This window comes from Salvelinus alpinus, chromosome 4 (genome assembly GCF_045679555.1).
Source record: "Salvelinus alpinus chromosome 4, SLU_Salpinus.1, whole genome shotgun sequence".
NCBI classification, from domain to species: Eukaryota; Metazoa; Chordata; class Actinopteri; order Salmoniformes; family Salmonidae; genus Salvelinus; species Salvelinus alpinus.
The window spans coordinates 42,152,856-42,172,377 of record NC_092089.1 but is presented as its reverse complement, the minus strand read 5'-3'; the positions used below and the strand labels follow the sequence as shown (position 1 = coordinate 42,172,377).

Genomic DNA, 19,522 nt, shown 5'->3' with positions numbered 1-19,522 from the left:
GGTATGGACTACAACGTGATGAAAGCATTCCACAGTGATACTGGCCCATGTTGACTCCATTGCTTCCCACAGTTGTGTCAAGTTGGCTGGATGACCTTTAGGTGGTGAGCCATTTTTGAAAACACAGTAAACTGTTGAGCGTGAAAAACCCAGCAGAATTGCAGTTCTTGACACATAAAAATGTAATTGGGAAAAACAGTAAATTTATATTTTCCAACGGGGCTATACACTTGCGTGAGGTTTTTTTCTCGCCTGAGTAGCCTCATTTCACTGCCAAAAATAAAATTAAAACATCTAGTGTTCAGCGAAATAACAACACAACGTCAAATACAGGTAGTCTAATCAAATAATTAACATCCAATCACATTAACCGTTACTCTCTTGCAGGAAACCTTCACTCTTGCGCAGTCATTTAGAAACGAAACATGACCATTTGAAAAATAAGCCACGGGAGTTTTTTGAGCGAGAATAAAGACGACTTTCGAATAGTAAGACATGTATAAAAGCAACATATACCATTAATAAGAAGGGGCTAGAAGCGTCTTATATGGTGAGTTACCGAGTGGCTAGGACAGACAAGCCCCATACTATTGTGGAGGACTTAATTCTTCCTACTGTCGCGGATATGAAGGTGACAATGCTGGGGGATAAGGCCCAAAAAAATGATACAGACAATTCCTTCATCAAACAACACTGTTTCACGACGCATCAGTGACATGGCAGGACATGTTTTGAAACAATTACTGCTTTGCATACAAACCAGTGAATTATATGCGTTACAGCTGGATGAGTCAACAGACGCGGCGGGCCTGGCACAGCTCCTGGTATAGGACAGTTACGTTTATGGGGGGTCAATTAAGGAAGACATCCTCTACTGCAAACCACTGGAAACCAGGACATGAGGATATGTTAAAAGTACTGGACAGCTTTGTGATATCAAATGGACTTTGGTGGTCAAGATGCGTTGATATCTGTACTGAGGGCGCAAAAGTCATGACAGGGAGACATAGTGGAGTGGTAACGCACATGCAAGCAGTTGCTCCCGACACCACTTGGGTACACTGCAGCATCCACCGAGAGGCTATTGCTGCCAAGGGAATGCCTGACAGCTTGAAAGACGTTTTGGACACCACAGTGAAAATGGTTAACTTTGTTAAAGCAAGGCACCTGAACTCTCGTTTATTTTCTGCACTATGCAATCATATGTGCAGCGACCATGTAACGCTTTTACAACATACAGAAATAAGTGCGCTGGTTATCAAGGGGACAAGTATTGACATGTTTTTTGGAATTGAGAGACGAGCTTAAAGTTTTCTTTACAGACCATCATTTTCCCTTGTCTGACCACTTGCATGATGATGAGTTTCTCACATGACTGGCCTATCTGGGTAATGTTTTTTATTGCCTGAATGATCTGAATCTAGGATTACAGGGACTCTCCGCAACTATATTCAATGTGCGGGACAAAATTGGGGCTATGATTAAAAAGTTATTTCTGTCTGCATTAACAAGGACAACACACAGGTCTTTCCATCATTGTATGATTTTTTGTGTGCTAATGAACTCAAGCTTACGGACAATGTCAAATGTGATATAGTGAAGCACCTGAGTGAGCTGGGTGCGCAATTACGCAGGTACTTTCCCGAAACGGAAGACACAAACAACTGGATTCGTTATCCATTTCATGCGCTGCCTCCAGTCCCCTTACCATCATCTGAACAAGAGAGCCTCGTAAAAATTGCTACAAGCTGTTCTTATGTTTAATAAATGTATAGTGTGTGTGTGTGTGGCAGGCTTACAATGATGGCTAAAAAACAACATTTGAGAATGCGCTGACCGGTACGGGACTATAAAAAGTTTGGGAATCACTGATCTACACTGATTGAAGTGGAATTAATAAGTGACATCAATAAGGGAACATAGCTTTCACCTGGATTCACCTGGCCAGTCTGTCGTGGAAAGAGCAGGTGTTCCTAATGTTTTGTACACTCAATGTAGATGGCTCTGAGTGAGACTCTTTTGATGCTATTCCAGAAATACTTCTATCAGGCTATTAATTGGTGTTTGGAGTTGCAGTAAGCCTAGACTGTCCCATGCCATGTAGTCATGGACTATTTTCAGGAATGATCAGGATTTTCAGGTTGCCTGGTACTGTTACAGTGCTATTTCCCGTCCCACGGCCCTGCCTGATTACATAAGGAAGTAAATGCTGGCCGCAAGTTTCACAGCCAGCAGGAGCACCACTCCTACTCTTCCCTGCTCCAAAACAAAATTAGAAGAAGCCCCCTGAAGGATGTCATGGTAGCCATAGATCATGTGGACCACTGTCAGTGCCGAGAGAGAGAGAGAGAGACCTCCTTTTGTTAGTAGGTATCTGCTGTTAATTTATCAGCAGGGGAAATACAGTAGCACAGCATTTTCATTCAGTACCAGTTCTGCCTTCCACTCTCATCGGATAGAGAACTAGAGCCAGGCAGGCCCAGGCCTTGATGCTGAGTGGAACTGACTGAACAGTTTGAGTTCCTTGAAAAAGATGTCTGTTCCACTGGGTAGCGGAGGCCCTTGCCAATAGCTTCAACAGAAAAGTAGTGGGCAGATTCCATGAGCTTTTTTCCTCATGCTGCCTCTCCCTGAGATTGACAAAAGAATGCAGCAAAATCTTCTCCTGGGGTTCTTAAATACTGACTTAAATAGAAAAACCTAGAGAAACAGGCTTGGTAGGGTGAGGTAGCAGAGATAAGGTCTGATGTGAGAAAGTACAGAGCGATTTCTCGGACCCTCATCATCGCCATCTTGAGTAGTCAAGCAAACTTCAGCTAGGCAAACAATGAATTTATAGCTTACAACAGTACCTCCAAGTTCCTCAGAATTAAATAACTGTGTAATTTCAGAATTACAGTCCGCCAAACCTGATAATAAAATATGAATTATCCCCAAAATAAAAAAAAGCTAACTGGACATAAATTACATTAAAAGTCCTGAGTAACTGTCATCGTTTCCAATTTGTTGAGAAAGCACAGCATGAACAAAGTTTTGATCCAAATAATGATCCACTCATGAGTTTATCTGCAATAAAGAGCTTGGCACTTGGATCAATAGAACCACTGAATGGGCTCACTTGTAATTAGTGTGTGTGTGTGTGCGGTGTGTGTGCGGTGTGTGTGCGCTCTGTGTGTATGCACCGCGCTTTGAACTGCTATGTGTGTCTCAGTCCCGGTCTGTGTCTGTTGCCCCACCGATGTAAGAGCCAAGGTTAATGTACTGTCACAATTCATACTGTACTGTACCGGGTGATCTTGAGAACACATTGATCTCTTGCCCCTCGCCTATGACACTTAACAGTAAAGCCCTCATCATAAAGCTGGTCTGAGAGGAGAGGCACAAAAGGTATGTGTGATAAACACTCTTTACTGTGAGATATGGCTGAAAGGGCTTTCCTCCATGAATAAAATCAGAACATTCTAGTGTGTTCTTATGACACATGCCTTGGGGCTTACTTGGCATAATTGGACAAATTGACAAAAAACATGTACCTATGTTTAATCATTCCTTTTCAGAATCAGTCATTCTGTGTGTGGGGGGGGGGGGGGTAAAAGGGCCTTTGATTTGACTCATTCCACTTGAACAGAATAGTGAAATATGATTAACTGTGATCTTAACGGAGCAATTAGCCCCAAAGCATAGATCAACTAGAAAGGCTGGGGACTTTAGAGCACCGTGTGCCACTGGTACTGTACGCATCTGTACTAATTAGAGAGATTGTTGCTCAAGCTTGCATGAACGAAGAATGTAACTTCAAACAGAGCCTTAACAATGGACATCCTCATCACAGCTAGGCTTAATTATTACAGCCGTGTGAGAGTGGAGAGAGAGAGAGCATGCTAACTTTTAGCCATAACTATTAAAGTAAGGGGTTCTCCTTCTCCACTGGGCTCTTATTCAACAAGACAAATTTCCTCTGTCTGCTTGTGGGATTTCAAGTCAACATTTCTCCATGCCAGGGAGGGAGGGAGGGGTGCAGTCAGAGGTTTGAGGTCTATTCCTCGGGCTATGCTCATGTTTCTCTTGCAGTTAACTCGTTCTGTTGTCTTTGCCGGTCTAGTCACACAGAGCTAGAGAACAACGGTAGGTCTATACTGTACGTGACGGTACAACTATGTTGTGACAATCAATGTCATCTTAACATACGGTGGAAAAGGGGCACCTAACAACAACTAGACTGTACTTGGTCCTTGACGTTATGATGAGGGCTGACTGCCTGCATTTCATTGGGATTCATTCTTCATGTGCAATATAGGAACTATGCAGTAGCCCTACTGTGGCAGGCTCCGGGATGGCTTGTTTGCTTTGCTTGGTCATTATGGTACAGTAACAAGTTCATATGTGCTTATTCTTTACGTTCTAGATTTCAACCACACATTGACAGTCATACGGTGGTGAGATGGCTTGGTTTGCTTGGTACAATACAGTAAGAACTTCATGTGTGCTTACACTGTGAGGGGAAAGCTTTAATATCCTGCAGTGATTAGCACCAGAACAGAGGCAAAGCCCAGGCTTGGGATCATCAAGAGCACTGGCTATTTAAAGTAAAGCCTAATTGAAACTGAACCAACATTTCCCTAAAGAGAAGAGATCTCCTCTTTTGCATGTCGCTGCTGGTTTTAAGGTCCAGGCTGGGACCAGAGATGGGTGTTAAGGAGACTTTAGCTACCACACTAACTGCTTGGTCAGTCAGTGGCTGTGATTCCATGCAAGGTGGAATCTCTCTTGGTTAACAAGCTTCTTAAACGAGCACAGATTTACAAACGGTGTCGTCAACATCATTGCTTCCATTAACACAGACTGAATGGTGGAATGGAACACCAAATAATTTAATTAAGACCTACACTGGTATCAAATAGCCTATAGGCCTCAAACGAGAGAACGACCGATTATGATTTTTCAACGCCGATACTGATTCTTGGAGGACCAAAAAAAGCCGATACCGATTAATCGGACGATATGTATATATATATATATATATATATATATATATATATTTGTAATAATGACAATTACAATAATACTGAATGAACAATGAACACTTGTATTTTAACTTCATATAATACATAAATAAATTCGATTTAGTCTCAAATAAATAATGAAACATGCTGAATTTGGTTTAAATAATGCAAAAACAGTGTTGGAGAAGAAAGTAAAAGTGCAACATGTGCCATGTAACGTTTAAGTTCCTTGCTCAGAACATGTGAACATATGAAAGCTGGTGCTTCAATATTCCAAGTTCTTCAATATTCCCTGTTAAGAAGTTTTAGGTTGTAGTTATTATAGGAATTATGATGTGTCAACTATTTCTCTCTATACCATTTGTATGTCATATACTTTTGACTATTGGATGTTCTAGTAGGCACTTACGTTTTGCCAGCCTAATCTCAGGAGTTGTTAGGCTTGAAGTCATAAACAGCGCTGTGTTTTAAGCATTGCTAAGAGCTGCTGGCAAACGCAGTAAAGTTTGAATGAATGCTTACGAGCCTGCTGCTGCCTACCACCGCTCAGTCAGACTGCTCTATCAAATCATAGACTATAATATAATAAACACAGAAATACGAGCCTTTGGTCATTAATATGGTTATATCCGGAACCTATAATTTCAAAAACAAAACGTTTATTCTTTCAGTGAAATACGGAGCCGTTCCGTATTTTAACGAACGGGCGGCAACCCTAGGTCTAAATATTGCTGTTACATTGCACAACCTTCAATGTTATGTCATTATTATGTAAAATTCTGTCAAATTAGTTCGCAACAAGCCAGGCGGCCCAAACTGTTGCATATACCCTGACTCTGCGAGCAATGAACGCAAGAAGTGACACAATTTCCCTAGTTAATATTGCCTGCTAACATGAATTTCTTTTAACTAGATATGCAGGTTTAAAAATATATACTTCTGTGTATTGATTTTAAGAAAGGCATTGATGTTCATGGTTAGGTACATTCGTGCAACGATTGTGCTTTTGTTAAATCATCCCCCGTTTGGCAAAGTAGGCTGTGATTCGATGATAAATTAACAGGCACCACATTGATTATATGCAACGCAGGACAAGTTAACCTAGTAATATCATCAACCATGTGTAGTTAACTAGTGATTATGTGAAGATTGATTGTTTTTTATAAGATAAGTTTAATGCTAGCTAGCAACTTACCTTGGCTCCTTGCTGCACTCGCGTAACAGGTGGTCAGCCTGCCACGTAGTTTCCTTGTGGAATGCAATGTAATCGGCCATAATCGGCATCCAAAAATGCAGATTAACGATTGTTTTGAAAACTTGAAAATCGGCCCTAATTAATTGGCCATGCCAATTAATCGGTCGACCTCTACCTCAAACCTCTAGGTAAAAAATATGTACAAATGCCTCCATCAACTACAAACACCCCAATGATATGCATAACATAATGCTAAACTTAACATAGGGTAAACAGAACATCTTAAAATAGATACTTGAGAAAATTTAACGTAAAAAAAATATATATATGGTCCTTAACAAGTGCCTAAACTTCAGGAAAGTAAAAAACTGCTAACACATTCTCTTGAATAGACATACATTCCATTAAATAGAGTGTGAGTGGGAAATATTACACTTTTAACCTCATATTTCTGGGCCACGTAATTGAAGTAAAGCAGAAATCTATAAACTTCTTATGGCCCAGGCTGCCAAATATTTCCTTGTAAACGGAGTTGGTGGGTTGGGTTCTCTGGGACCTGTCTGTGTTCCCTCCTCACCTCACACTGCCCAAATGCATAGCATTCACAGGGCTATACTTTCCCCTCCTTTCCAAATTGGGGCACACTTCAAAATAGTAGGGCTATTTATAGTTCTGGCCGTCCAGAATCATAACAGCAACCTTTGCAACAGACCTGTACACAAGTCAGTCTAGTCATTACTACCCAGTACGTTTACAGCACTATGCTTACAAGCCTGAGATCTGTGAGGTAGGCCTGTGGACGTTGGGCAAAACTTTGAAATGGGCATATAGGCCTAGATGTGTAAACTTGAAATACAAACAACTGGTGTTTCTTACAGTCTGAGCCTTCGGACAAAAATAGTATGACTAAGATCAAACTGAAGGTCAATTGCAGTTGAATTGCTTTCATGTCTTCTTTTTTTAAAGAAACATTTATATGAAACAGCCTAACTCTGTCCTTCCGTCTTGAAAAACAGCTCAAGCACAACCACTGATAGGGCTTGATTCTCAAATGCAAAGAATAATGGTGACATCAAGGTCCATCAAAGATAAAGGATAAGTACTAATATGCATTGAAAGCCATTTGCTGGGTGGTAACCCTCAAGAGTGTGACAATCTTCTAGTGGCATTGTTTCTCCAAACAAAACAAAAAGCTTCACTGTATGTTGAACAAACAATAAACTACGCGACCCTGCATTCTGGCCCACCTTAAAGCCACAATCTGTGTTTCAGCCCATTGATTGAACAGCAGGAAATATCCCAGAATGTGCCTGAGAATACATAGGCCAGCTTCCACCTGAGCAGGTGAGGCTCGGTCTTGCAGACTGTTACGTTGTCTGCCTGCTTTACTGTCTGCCTACTAACCTACTACACTGCCTGCCTGCTACACTGCCTGCCTGCTACACTGCCTGCCTGCCACACTGTCTGCCTGCCACACTGCCTGCCTGCCACACTGCCTGCCTGCCACACTGCCTGCCTGCTACACTGCCTGCCTGCCACACTGCCTGCCTGCCACACTGCCTGCCTGCTACACTGCCTGCCTGCTTGCAGATCATCCCCTCCATACCACACCACATGATCGCTGGATGATCTCACTGCAGTCCTCTTTGGAATGCTGGGAGCAAATTCTTTCCACATAGGCTATTGGATAAAAAAAATAGCAATGGCCTGAATGGTATGCACTGATTTGTAGGCCAAAGAGTAGTGATGAGAGAAGGCCCTCTGGCAGTGTGCGAGCCGGGGCACTGGCCTGTTCAGCTGTGGAGCTGAGCTGCTTGGACTATGAGGGGAAACCGGAGCTGAGCTGCCTGGGAGGGGAGCTGGGCTGAAGCTGCAGGGAAGCTGGGGCTTGAGGGGTTGGGACGGGGCTGGGACTCGGCTGGAGACGCTGGGGTTGGGGAGCTGGGACTGCGGCCGGAGCCCCTCAGGGGTGTGTACTTAGTCCCCTCCTGTACTCCCTGTTCACCCAAGACTGCGTGGCCAAACACGACTCCAACACCATCATAAAGTTTGCTGACGACACAACAGGCCTGATCACCAACAGATACGAAACAGCCTATAGAGAGGAGGTCAGAGACCTGGCAGTGTGGTTCAGGACAACAACCTCTCCCTCAATGTGAGCAAGACAAAGGAGCTGATCGTGGACTACAGGAAAAGGCGGGCCGAACAGGAAACCATCAACAACGACGGGGCTGTAGTGGAGCGGGTCGAGAGTTTCAAGTTCTTTGGTGTTCACATCACCAACACACTATCATGGTCCAATACATCACTGGGGCCAAGCTTCCTGCCATCCAGGACTTATATACCAGGCAGTGTCAGAGGAAAGCCCAAAAAATTGTCAGCGATTCCAGTCACCCAAGTCATAGACTGTTTTCTCTGCTACATCAGGGCAAGAGGTACCGGAGCGCCAAGTCTATGACCAAAAGGTTCCTTAACAGCTTCTTCCCCCAAGCCATTAGACTGACGAAAAATTTATCAAATGGCCACCGGACTATTTACATTGACATGCCCCCCCCCCCCCCCATTAGTTTTGTACACTGCTACTACTTGCTGTTTATTATCTATGCATAGTCACTCCACCCCTACCTACATGTACAAATTACCTCAACTAACCTGTACCCCCGCAGTACCGGTACCCCCTGTATATAGCCTTGTTGTTATTTTATTGTGTTACTTTTTATTATTTTTTACTTTAGTCTTTTTGGTAAATATTTTCTTAACTCCTTCTTGAACTGCACTGTTGGTTAAGAGCTTGTAAGTAAGCATTTCACAGTAAGGTCAACACATGTTGTATTCGACACGTGACAAATAACATTTGATTTGAAGTACAAAGCGAAAACAGGTTTTTAGAAATGTTTGCAAATGCATTACAAATAAATAACAGAAACACCTTATTTACATAAGTATTCAGATACTTTGCTATGAGACTCGAAATAGAGCTCAGGTGCATCCTGTTTCCATTGATCATCCTTGAGATGTTTCTACCACATGATTGGAGTCCACCTGTGGTAGATTCAATTGATTGGACATGGAAAGGCACACACCTGTCTATATTAAGTCCCACAGTTGACAGTGCATCAGAGCAAAATCCAAGCCATGAGTTCAAAGGAACTGTCTGTAGTAGAGGTCGTCCGGCATGGCCGGCATGGCCGATTAATTAGGGCCGATTTCAAGTTTTCATAACAATCGGCATTTTTGGACGCCGATTATGGCCGATTACATTGCACTCCACGACGAGACTGCATGGCAGTCTGACCACCTGTTACGCGAGTGCAGCAAGGAGCCAAGGTAAGTTGCTAGCTAGCATTAAACTTATAAAAAACAACCAATCTTAACATAATCACTAGTTAACTCCACATGGTTGATGACATTACTAGTTTATCTAGCTTGTCCTGCATTGCATATAATCAATGCGGTGCCTGATAATTTATCATCGAAACACAGCCTACTTCGCCAGACGGGTGATGATTTAACAAGCGCATTTGCGAAAAAAGCGCTGTCGTTGTACCAATGTGTACCTAACCATAAACATCAATGCCTTTTTTTAACCTGCATATTTAGTTAATATTTCCTGCAAACATGAATTTATTTTAACTAGGGAAATTGTGTCACTACTCTTGCATTCTGTGCAAGCAGAGTCAGGGTATATGCAACAGTTTGGGCCGCCGGGCTCGTTGCGAACTGTGTGAAGACCATTTCTTCCAAACAAAGACCGTAATTCATTTGCCAGAATTGTACATAATTATGACATAACATTGAAGGTTGTGCAATGTAACAGCAATATTTAGACTTATGGATGCGTAATGGTTCCGTATTTCACTGAAAGAATAAAGGTTTTGTTTTCGAAATGATAGTTTCCGGATTTGACGATATTAAAGACCTGGGCTCATATTTCTGTGTGTTTATTATATTATAATTAAGTCTATGATTTGATATATCAGTCTGACTGAGCGGTGGTAGGCAGCAGCAGGCTCGTAAGCATTCATTCAAACAGCACTTTCCTGCGTTTGCCAGCAGCTCTTCGCTGTGCTTCAAGCATTGGGCTGTTTATGACTTCAAGCCCATCAACTCCCGAGATTAGGCTGGCAATACTGTAGTGCCTATAAGAACATCCAATAGTCAAAGGTATATGAAATACAAATGGTATAGAGAGAAATAGTTCTATAATAACTACAACCTAAAACTTCTTAACTGGGAATATTGAAGACTCATGTTAAAAGGAACCACCAGCTTTCATATGTTCTCATGTTCTGAGCAAGGAACTTAAACGTTAGCTTTTTTCCATGGCACATGTTGCATGTTTACTTCTTCTCCAACACTGTGTTTTTGCATTATTTTAACCAAATTGAACATGTTTCATTATTTATTTGAGACTAAATTGAATTGATTTATGTATTATATTAAGTTAAAATAAAAGTGTTCATTCAGTATTGTTGTAATTGTCATTATTACAAATATATACATAAAAATCGTCCGATTAATCGGCATCGGCTTTTTTTGGTCCTCCAATAATCGGTATCGGCGTTGAAAAACCATAATCGGTCGACCTCTAGTCCGTATTGCTCCGAGACAGGATTGTGTTGAGGCACAGATCTGGGGAAGGACACCAAAAAATGTTGGCAGCATTGAAGGTCCCAAAGAACACAGTGGCCTCCATCATTTTGGAACCACCAAGACTCTTCCTAGAGCTGGCCGCCCAGCCAAACTAAGCAATTCGGGGAGATGGGCCTTGGTCAGGGAGGTGACCAAGAACCTGATGGTCACTCTGAAAGAGCTCCAGAGTTCCTCTGTGGAGAAGGGAGTAGCTTCCAGAAAGACAACCATCTCTGCAGCACTAAACCAATCAGGCCTTTATGGTAGTGGCCAGATGGAAGCCACTCCTCAGTAAAAGGCACATGACAGCCCGCTTGGAGTTTGCCAAAAGGCACCTAAATGACTCAGACCATGAGAAACAAGATTCTCTGGTCTGACGAAACCAAGATTGAACTCTTTGGCCTGAATGCCAAGCGTCACGTCGGAAGGAAACCTGGCACCCTCCCTACGGTGAAGCACGGTGGTGGCAGCGTCATGCTTGGGGGATGTTTTTCAGCGGCAGGGACTGGGAAACCAGTCAGGATTGAAGGAAAGATGAAAGGAACAAAGTACAGAGGGATCCTTCATGAAAACCTGCTGCAGAGCACTCAGGACCTCAGACTGGGGCAAAGGTCCACCTTCCAACAGGACAACAACCCTAAGGACACACCCAAGACAATGCAGGAGTGGCTTCGGGACAAGTCTCTGAATGTCCTTGAGTGACCCAGCCCGAGCCCGGACTTGAACCCGATCAGACATCTCTGGAGAGACCTTTAAATAGCTGTGGAGCGACACTTCCCATCCAACCTGACAGAGCTTGAGAGGATCTGCAGAGAAGAATGGGAGAAACTCCCTACATTTAGGTGTGCCAAGCTTGTAGAGGCATACCCTAGAAGACTCAAGGCTGTAATCACTGCCAAAGGTGCAACAAAGGGCTTGAATACTTTTATAAAATGTGATATTTCCGTTTTTTATTAAAAGTCAAGGGATCTGAATACTGAATACTTTCCGAATGCACTGTAATAATAATAATAATTAAACGGTTATGATGGTTATTTTATTTTTGTGAAGGTCTTCATCCATAATCGTCAGTTACACTATTATATGGTAATTGTGCCCGCCCTATTAAGAGCCACATTATGAACCATCCAAATGCCAACAAGAGCTCACACAGCTAAAAAAATAAATCCTGCCTCCAAGCAGTGACGGTTGCAAGAGCAGCGTGTGAAATTCAACTGAACATACCTCCTCCCTCCCCAAGACCCCATTGTTTCATTCTCACACCTAAATGACATATGTAACATCCAACTGAAACTGACATGCACAGACTCAAGGTTGAGGAGACTGCTGCAATGGTAGGAAGCGCCAAACAGTACAAGATGCTGTTCTTTAGGGTTCCTGGGCATCTGTCTTATCACTAACCTACATCATCATGTCCACATTGATCAGGGCAAATGACAAGAGGTTTAGGCTCAAACAACTGAAGACGAGATGTAGCCTTGTATTTTCCAGCACTATTTCAAGCTGTACATGGAACACCATAAAAAAATCTGAAGTCAAGCAAGAACAGAGCAGTCCAATGTTGCTGGAAGACGCACCGTCATGCAAAATTCATCATTTAAGGAAGAATTTGGTTTGGGACTGCCTGCCTCTCTACAGTAAGGTGACGTGTAACCTATTTTTAAGGTAGAAGCACTCAAAGGATATGTCAAATGAATTAAGAAAACAGTTTGCTGAGAGACGTGTCTTGAAGGGATGACAACTACTGGAATGCCAGCATTTTTGCAACGTTTCATTTGTTGTGCATGGTAGGCTAGATAGGAAAATCCAGCCAGATTCCACAACTTGCTAAAATAAGGGCCATGGGAGGAGTAAATCATCACTTTAAATCTGTAAAATTGCACAATGCACAGTAATCCAGTAGCAATTACACAGTAATCCATAGACAATACAAGCATTTAAGCATAGTTGAAGAATGTAGTAGTTTGCAGTAATTAGACATTCAATAAGCAAATGAATGCATATGAAGACCATAAATAAGTACCTACTTCTCCAATAAGGTTCTTCTGACCGTCTGTAGTACAGTACAGGCTTTAATTTACTGGACTGAGTTCCAAATGAACACTGCCATCTCTGTCATGGCTGACTATTTTATCAGTGGATGGTTCAGATTGTTGTCACACCTCAGTAGATGTGCTTGTTTCACATGTTGATTCTTCATTAAATGGCAGCTTCATTATTTCGGGGCAGCAGCGTAAAGAAGGTTATAAGAGAGAACCTGATGTCATCGTGGAGGGCTGAATAGCAGAAGTCTCTGAGAAAGGCTTTGAGAGACATGGACAATCGCTAATTGGATGAGGATTTCATTGGGCCGGCTGGGAGAAATGACCTTATGCAATGTGCATAATGAATGGCTTGGACGGGAGGGAGATGTTATGTTTGTGCACAAGCCTGCTGCCAGGGTGGGCTATGGCTAGGCTATTTCAGTTTTTATTCAACTAAGAACTCGAGCTTTCATCTATGGGACGTGTTATTCAAAAAGTTTAAATAAGATCAAGAAGTGTAACTAGAATAAATGATTATTTAGGCTACTGTACAATGGATCAGACTGATCATCTGGACATATGTAACTAACATTGAATAGCCTACATTGAGTTATGTAATAAAGATGGTATAAACAATAGGGAATTTAGGCTTCCTGAGGCTAGAAGAGAAAAGGAAGAACAGGCTTGCTGTATCTATGGTCTTTGTCATTTTCAACACAAACCCCCCCCCCTAGACAAACTTCATTTTACCAGAAACCCCCTATCCCTATGATAGTAGGGCCTTATAAAATCTGGTGTATTTTGTACCCGATCCCATTTAGTTGTACCCCCAAATTCAATTAGCTCAGTTTTGTTTTCCCAGGTTTTGTTTTTTCCAACAACAAAAAAAAAAACGCTAAACCCTTTAACATTGAAATGTTTGTTCCAGAAGAAATATGAAAAGCATATGCATAACCATGGTAGCAATTGAAAGTGAACAGTTTGCAGATTATGTGTAGAACTGCAGCAAACCATTGACATCATGTGTAGTTTGTTACTGTACAGCCACTGCGTTCCAAGTTAGGCGTTTATCAGTGCCCAAATCTGCCATTTTCAACCTGTACACGGGTATGAGCGTAAAGGGCTACACCACATCAGGAAACCACTTTTGAGGTCTGGGAAAAGTCTAAGAAATGTTGAACTTTGGGTGTAGTTACCCTTTAATTAAAGTGCGCACCAGCCAGAGACCATTGTTTGGTTAGCGGTGTTTCTGTAGCGCTCATGTGATTTTACTAAACAAATCAGTTTACAAAACAAATGGAAGCTGGATTGATGCAAATAATCATATCATTCTGCCAGGTAGGCATAGGCTACTGTGTAGTTAACAATTCATTTATACGGTTTTTGGGAAAGCCTTTCCATCAACCAGCAGACTATCATTAGCATTATTGCTAACGGCTACACAAAGTGTAGACTAGACAAACGGACGATCCACACACAGACAGGGGCATTCCTGTGCCATTTCAGAAAGTTGCAGGAAAGTACGAATCACTAATCAGGTTTCCATCCAACCTTTTCATGCGAGTAAAGTACATGTCAGATAAACAGACCTGATGGAAAAAGCAAATTTGTTGACAAAATTTACAAATGTCAACAAAACAAAATACACTAGACACTGTGGGATCTTTTTGTGTCTGTAAAATGTATTATGCGAGAAATGGTGGTGGAAACATCTTTATGCGCAAATATTGATATAATAAGCATCCAATCGAAGAAAACTTGGGAGTCACGTGATGATATGTTGTGTGGTCCTCCCACTATGACTGGGAAAGCATGCAGTTTATTAGGCTGATGAGCTTGGTTGCCGTTTGACAAATATTTTTTTTTATATTGCCCTAAATGTCATTCTATAGGTAACCTACCTACCCACACTGTATCTGCCAGCTATTAGCTAGAGAGCACATGCCAAGGCCAGACTGGGCACATTCGCTACATAACGCAATTTCTTTGTGACAAAACCATCAGTAGAGTTGAAAATGCAATGGAAACCCATTTAACTTGTATTTTTTATTTGGTACATGGGAATTTAACTGCAAAATAAATGTTTATGTGCACTACGTCATCAGGCACAACCTTTTATCCACAACAAGTCAATTTGATGGAAACACATCTGTTGGGAAAATGCGCATATTGTTTATATTTTAGAATATTTGCATGAAAATCTGTCCCAATTGGATGAAAACCTTGCTACGTATGCATTTTGTTCATGTCTTATGATTATTTGAGCAAATGAAAGCATTTTCCAATAAGTTCAATACATTTAGTTGATTTCCTACGAAATTCAATTAAAAAAAATATATTGTTGAATTCCGTTTTAATGTCTAGCTTCCGTGATTCCATTCGCATTGTCCGCAACACATATTTTATAGGGCCCTACATATTGTATCTTATAAATAATTTAAATACCTTTCTCCAAGTTCTCATCACTTATAGGTTTGGTGAAATATGTACTGATAATATGAGAAACGACGTACAGATAAAGCCAAATGTCCCATTAAACTATGAGAAGAGAATACTAATGATGTCCAGGCACAGTGATAAAATTCAAGAGCACAAAATGCCTCTATTGTTCTGAAGTTGCACTGGGGAAGAATGTCACTCAAAACCCTTTTGTTTTCATGAATACATCTCGCCAAGCCCACTAACCCTGGTTTGTTTTAGATTTTACAGCACAGATTCCAGCTCGTAGAGGCTGAGTGACATTTTCTGGAACATCGCCATCGTTCTGCACCGCTCTCCCTGTTCTTCCTGCACACAAACATACTAGCAGGAGTGTTCAGTTACCTGCTTTAGAAAATACAGCATTCCTGCTTCTCAGGTTTCAGACAGATTTGGACCGCCTCCAGACATTGAGAAATTGAATCCACCGTGCTGTGGTTGGTTGGTTAGACAATCATTGCATCATTCTGCCTTCTGGGTAATCATGGGTGGATGATGGCGGGCGAGAGTCAAGTATTTATAGGACAAGTAAGCAAAATATATTAAGTTGCCCTTCTGTAAATCAATTACAGACTACTTTAGTAAGCAGAATGTAATTACTTAGCTATAACTGAGGTAGCTAGACAAAATAATGATTACATTTAAATGAAAGGTAAGTGACACAGACAAACTAAGGCTTCTCTAACTGCCTGCAAAGCTTTTTCATCTTGTCCTGCTGCCAAGTAATCTAATAAAGGCATTACAACTTTTTTCATCCACAAGCCTTGGGGTTCTTCTGAAGTATTTTTATGCTTTGTACAACCATTGACGCCTACCTACACAAGAAAAGAAAACCTAGCCTATAACATCAATTTTTTTTCATGATTCAGCTACCTGTTTCCAAACAGCACCTACCGCCACACCCACAGACCAAAATTTTGTTTCAAATCAGTTACTAGAATATATTAGACAGAATACAGGAGGTGTGTCAACATCAGCTGTGCTCATAACTGATGGGAGAAATAATTTGGGCAATAATAGGACATAACCTAGTAATTGGTGTCATTGATTTAGGCCAAAACTCTGACTCTGCATCCCAGACTTGGGAAAAAGCGCCATGACCAGCCATCAATAAGGGGGTATTGGCACTGAATAGCGAGTGTTATATGACTGCAAACTGGCGCAAGGCCGAATGGAATGCTAGGGCCTGGGTGAGAGAGATCACCACTATGACAGACAACATAATCATATAAAGTGTATGTGGAAGTACAATTTATATGTCTGCAAGACCTCTTCAGATTGAAAGTTTGGACAGCTCTCAAGGGAATTTGTAATTTGAGTGAACAAGGCCTATCCCTTTCACTTTCCATCCACGATAATAAATGAAACCAACACGCTAATAGGCCTACCAACACGCTAATAGGCCTGCCTACATTCACTGAATGAACGGCTTGTATGATGAATGGAATAGATTGGTAGAACAAATTAAATGCCAATAGGATATGATCCAACAAAGCCATTTGTTGGTCAGACTCTTCCAGAGAAGAGACTTGAACCGCCATGGCCAGACAGGTTGCATATGTAAAATATGTGCGCTCAGCAGCTCTGAGCTAGCTGTCTGTCTTCGGCCTCCTAAACTCATGCCCCATCATGTCAGTCGCTTACAGAGCATGGACTTGAAATAGCTAGATTGTAGCAGAGGGTGTGAATTTAAAACTAGTTGGTGACACCTTATACTGGTAACAATTTCTATTAAGTTGCTGTTAACCCAGTGTAGTGACGCTGTAATTACACAAGTAGTAACAATTTTGTATTAACATGTTACATAGTAGGCCTACATTAGTAATGACATTTTAAGTGTATAGTAAAAATGTAGTTTAGTGGAAGGGGATAGGGACTGTTCCCAAAACGTACTATGCCATTATGATAAGGTGAATGCACCAATTTGTAAGTCGCTCTGGATAAGAGCGTCTGCTAAATGACTTAAATGTAAATGTAAATGTAATGATCAATCTATATATTATTATGGTTCTAACCAACTACATTTCTTAGATGAGCTGTACAGTACACTGCTGGGTAATTCTGATGAATCAGCATTAAGTCAAACAAATCTGTTTTTGGATTACTAATACGATCACATATCACATCTACAGCATAACATTCGTTTTTTTATAAAATCCTTGCCAAAATCCATCCCTGATGTCCCACCCAGTTAGATTTGAAATACTTAGCTTCTGAATAAGCCTACTATAAGTATACTGTATATATTCGCTGCTCGTTTTGAAAGGGGTGGTAGAAGCCAACCACCATCCAAGGTTCAGTACACGAGTAGCTAGCTGCCTGGAAAATCGCCTTTCACCCCACCCCCAAAGAAAAATGAAGCCATGGGATAAGACTGACCGTACCGGTGAAAAGGGTAGGACGGATAGGCTACTGAGGGTAGGACAGGCAGGGACTTCACCAGGGGCTGCGTCTGGCTGGTAGTTGGATAGTAAGCAGTTATGCAATATCAGTAAACAGTTTACGATACGCTTGAAACGGGCATGGTCTAATTGACTCAGCAACCAAAAACACATTTCTTATTAATGAACCAGAAAATCTAGTTAAAAAAACAATATGTAATCAAAGTTATCTGGCTAACTCATTGATACCCCTCTGGATTGGTACTTTTAACTACCTAACTATATCAATCAATCAATCAATTTTATTTTATATAGCCCTTCGTACATCAGCTAATATCTCGAAGTGCTGTACAGACACCCAGCCTAAAACCCCAAACAGCTAGTAATGCAGGTGTAGAAGCACTATAGTAGTTTAGTAAGCTTTAGTTGCCCCAATACAGGAGATCATGCTTCTCCCAACCTCATCCCTACACGAACGCAGTTTATCTGCCTGCATGCTATCTGCCTGCATGCAGTCCCGACAGCGCTGGGTAGACATGTGGCTATATTCGGCTCTGGCTATTTAGTAACTGTCACATTTGTGATTAACAATGTTAACCTACAACGGTAACCTGTTTTAGACAACAAATTACACTGATTTGCAAAACAAGTTCTAACAGCTATCCACATCCAAACCCTCCTCACGCTTTCGTGAAAGACAGAGCCTCACGCTACAAGCCACGCTGCGCTGTGTTCCAGTCTCACCCGACAGCAGTTTACATCCAGAGGCGCTAGCAAGCTACACTAAACTTTGCTTGCTGTGGTCTAGAAAGTCAAGAAAGATGCATACAATTACACCATTTTTCAAATAACACAAGACTCCCTTGATCTTGGAATAATACACTCACCTTATTGACAGGCCTCTGTAGAATGTCAAACAAGAGCAATCAGACAGCCTTGCACTTGGGATGGGAAGACACTTAACTTGAAAATAGTAGCTCGCGCAACAGCTTTGCTTTTCTTGCTCAAGACGCTCCAGTGGTCAACATTCCCGATGAGGACAAGCAGCTAGCAGTTTATTTCTCAGCTGACTCAACACACACGATACAACTCCTCCCTCCCCTCTCGGCTGACTCCGCCCACATCGCCTCATGTCTCTGGGTTCTAGAGGAATATTCAGTAGACTCATCAACTGAACAAAGAGAGAGAAGTGAAGAACAAACACCATTGTAAATGCGACCTAACTTGCATATCGTCACAACACTGTATATAGACATAATATGGCATTTGAAATGTCTTTATTCTTTTGGAACTTTTGTGTGTAATGTTTACTGTTCATTTGTTATTTATTTCACTTTTATCTATTTCACTTGCTTTGGCAATGTATACATATGTTTCCCATGCCAATAAAGCCACTTGAGAGCATTTTATTTTATTTATTAAGATCCCCATTAGCCGACGTCAATGGTGACAGCTAGTCTTACTGGTGAACGACACAACGAAAAAGACATTATAGATAAAATACTTTACAATTTACATACATTAACATGTAGTGTGTGTGCAGGGGGGGGGGGGGGGGGAGAGACATGCCGAGAAGTCCTGTCTGCAGACATAGCACACTGCTGCAAAAATAGACACTACACACAGCAAACTTTTCCCAAATCAGTAGATACAGCCCCCATGCTCGTTCCCATGTAAATCAGGCACTGGGGTCTCAGCCTGAAGTAAGCATGTGGGTGCTAAGAAGTGGAGCGGGGACTCTGGAAAGTTCTCAGTATTGCTCAGGTTTTATTTCAGTTCCAGCCCTTTGGCCTAACCCTATTTCGGTCC

General features: G+C 41.6%; 1 protein-coding gene across 2 annotated transcripts in view; it reads right to left on the bottom strand.

The window, feature by feature from the left end:
• The window catches only part of LOC139573569 (growth factor receptor-bound protein 10-like), a 78,782-nt gene extending 60,012 nt beyond the window's left edge, over positions 1-18,770 (bottom strand). For both annotated transcript variants that reach the window (XM_071397180.1, XM_071397181.1), the window contains exon 1: positions 18,601-18,770. The gene's annotated coding sequence lies outside the window, so the exon portion shown is untranslated. The remainder of the gene's footprint in view (positions 1-18,600) is intronic.
• Between the last annotated feature and the right edge of the window lie 752 nt (positions 18,771-19,522).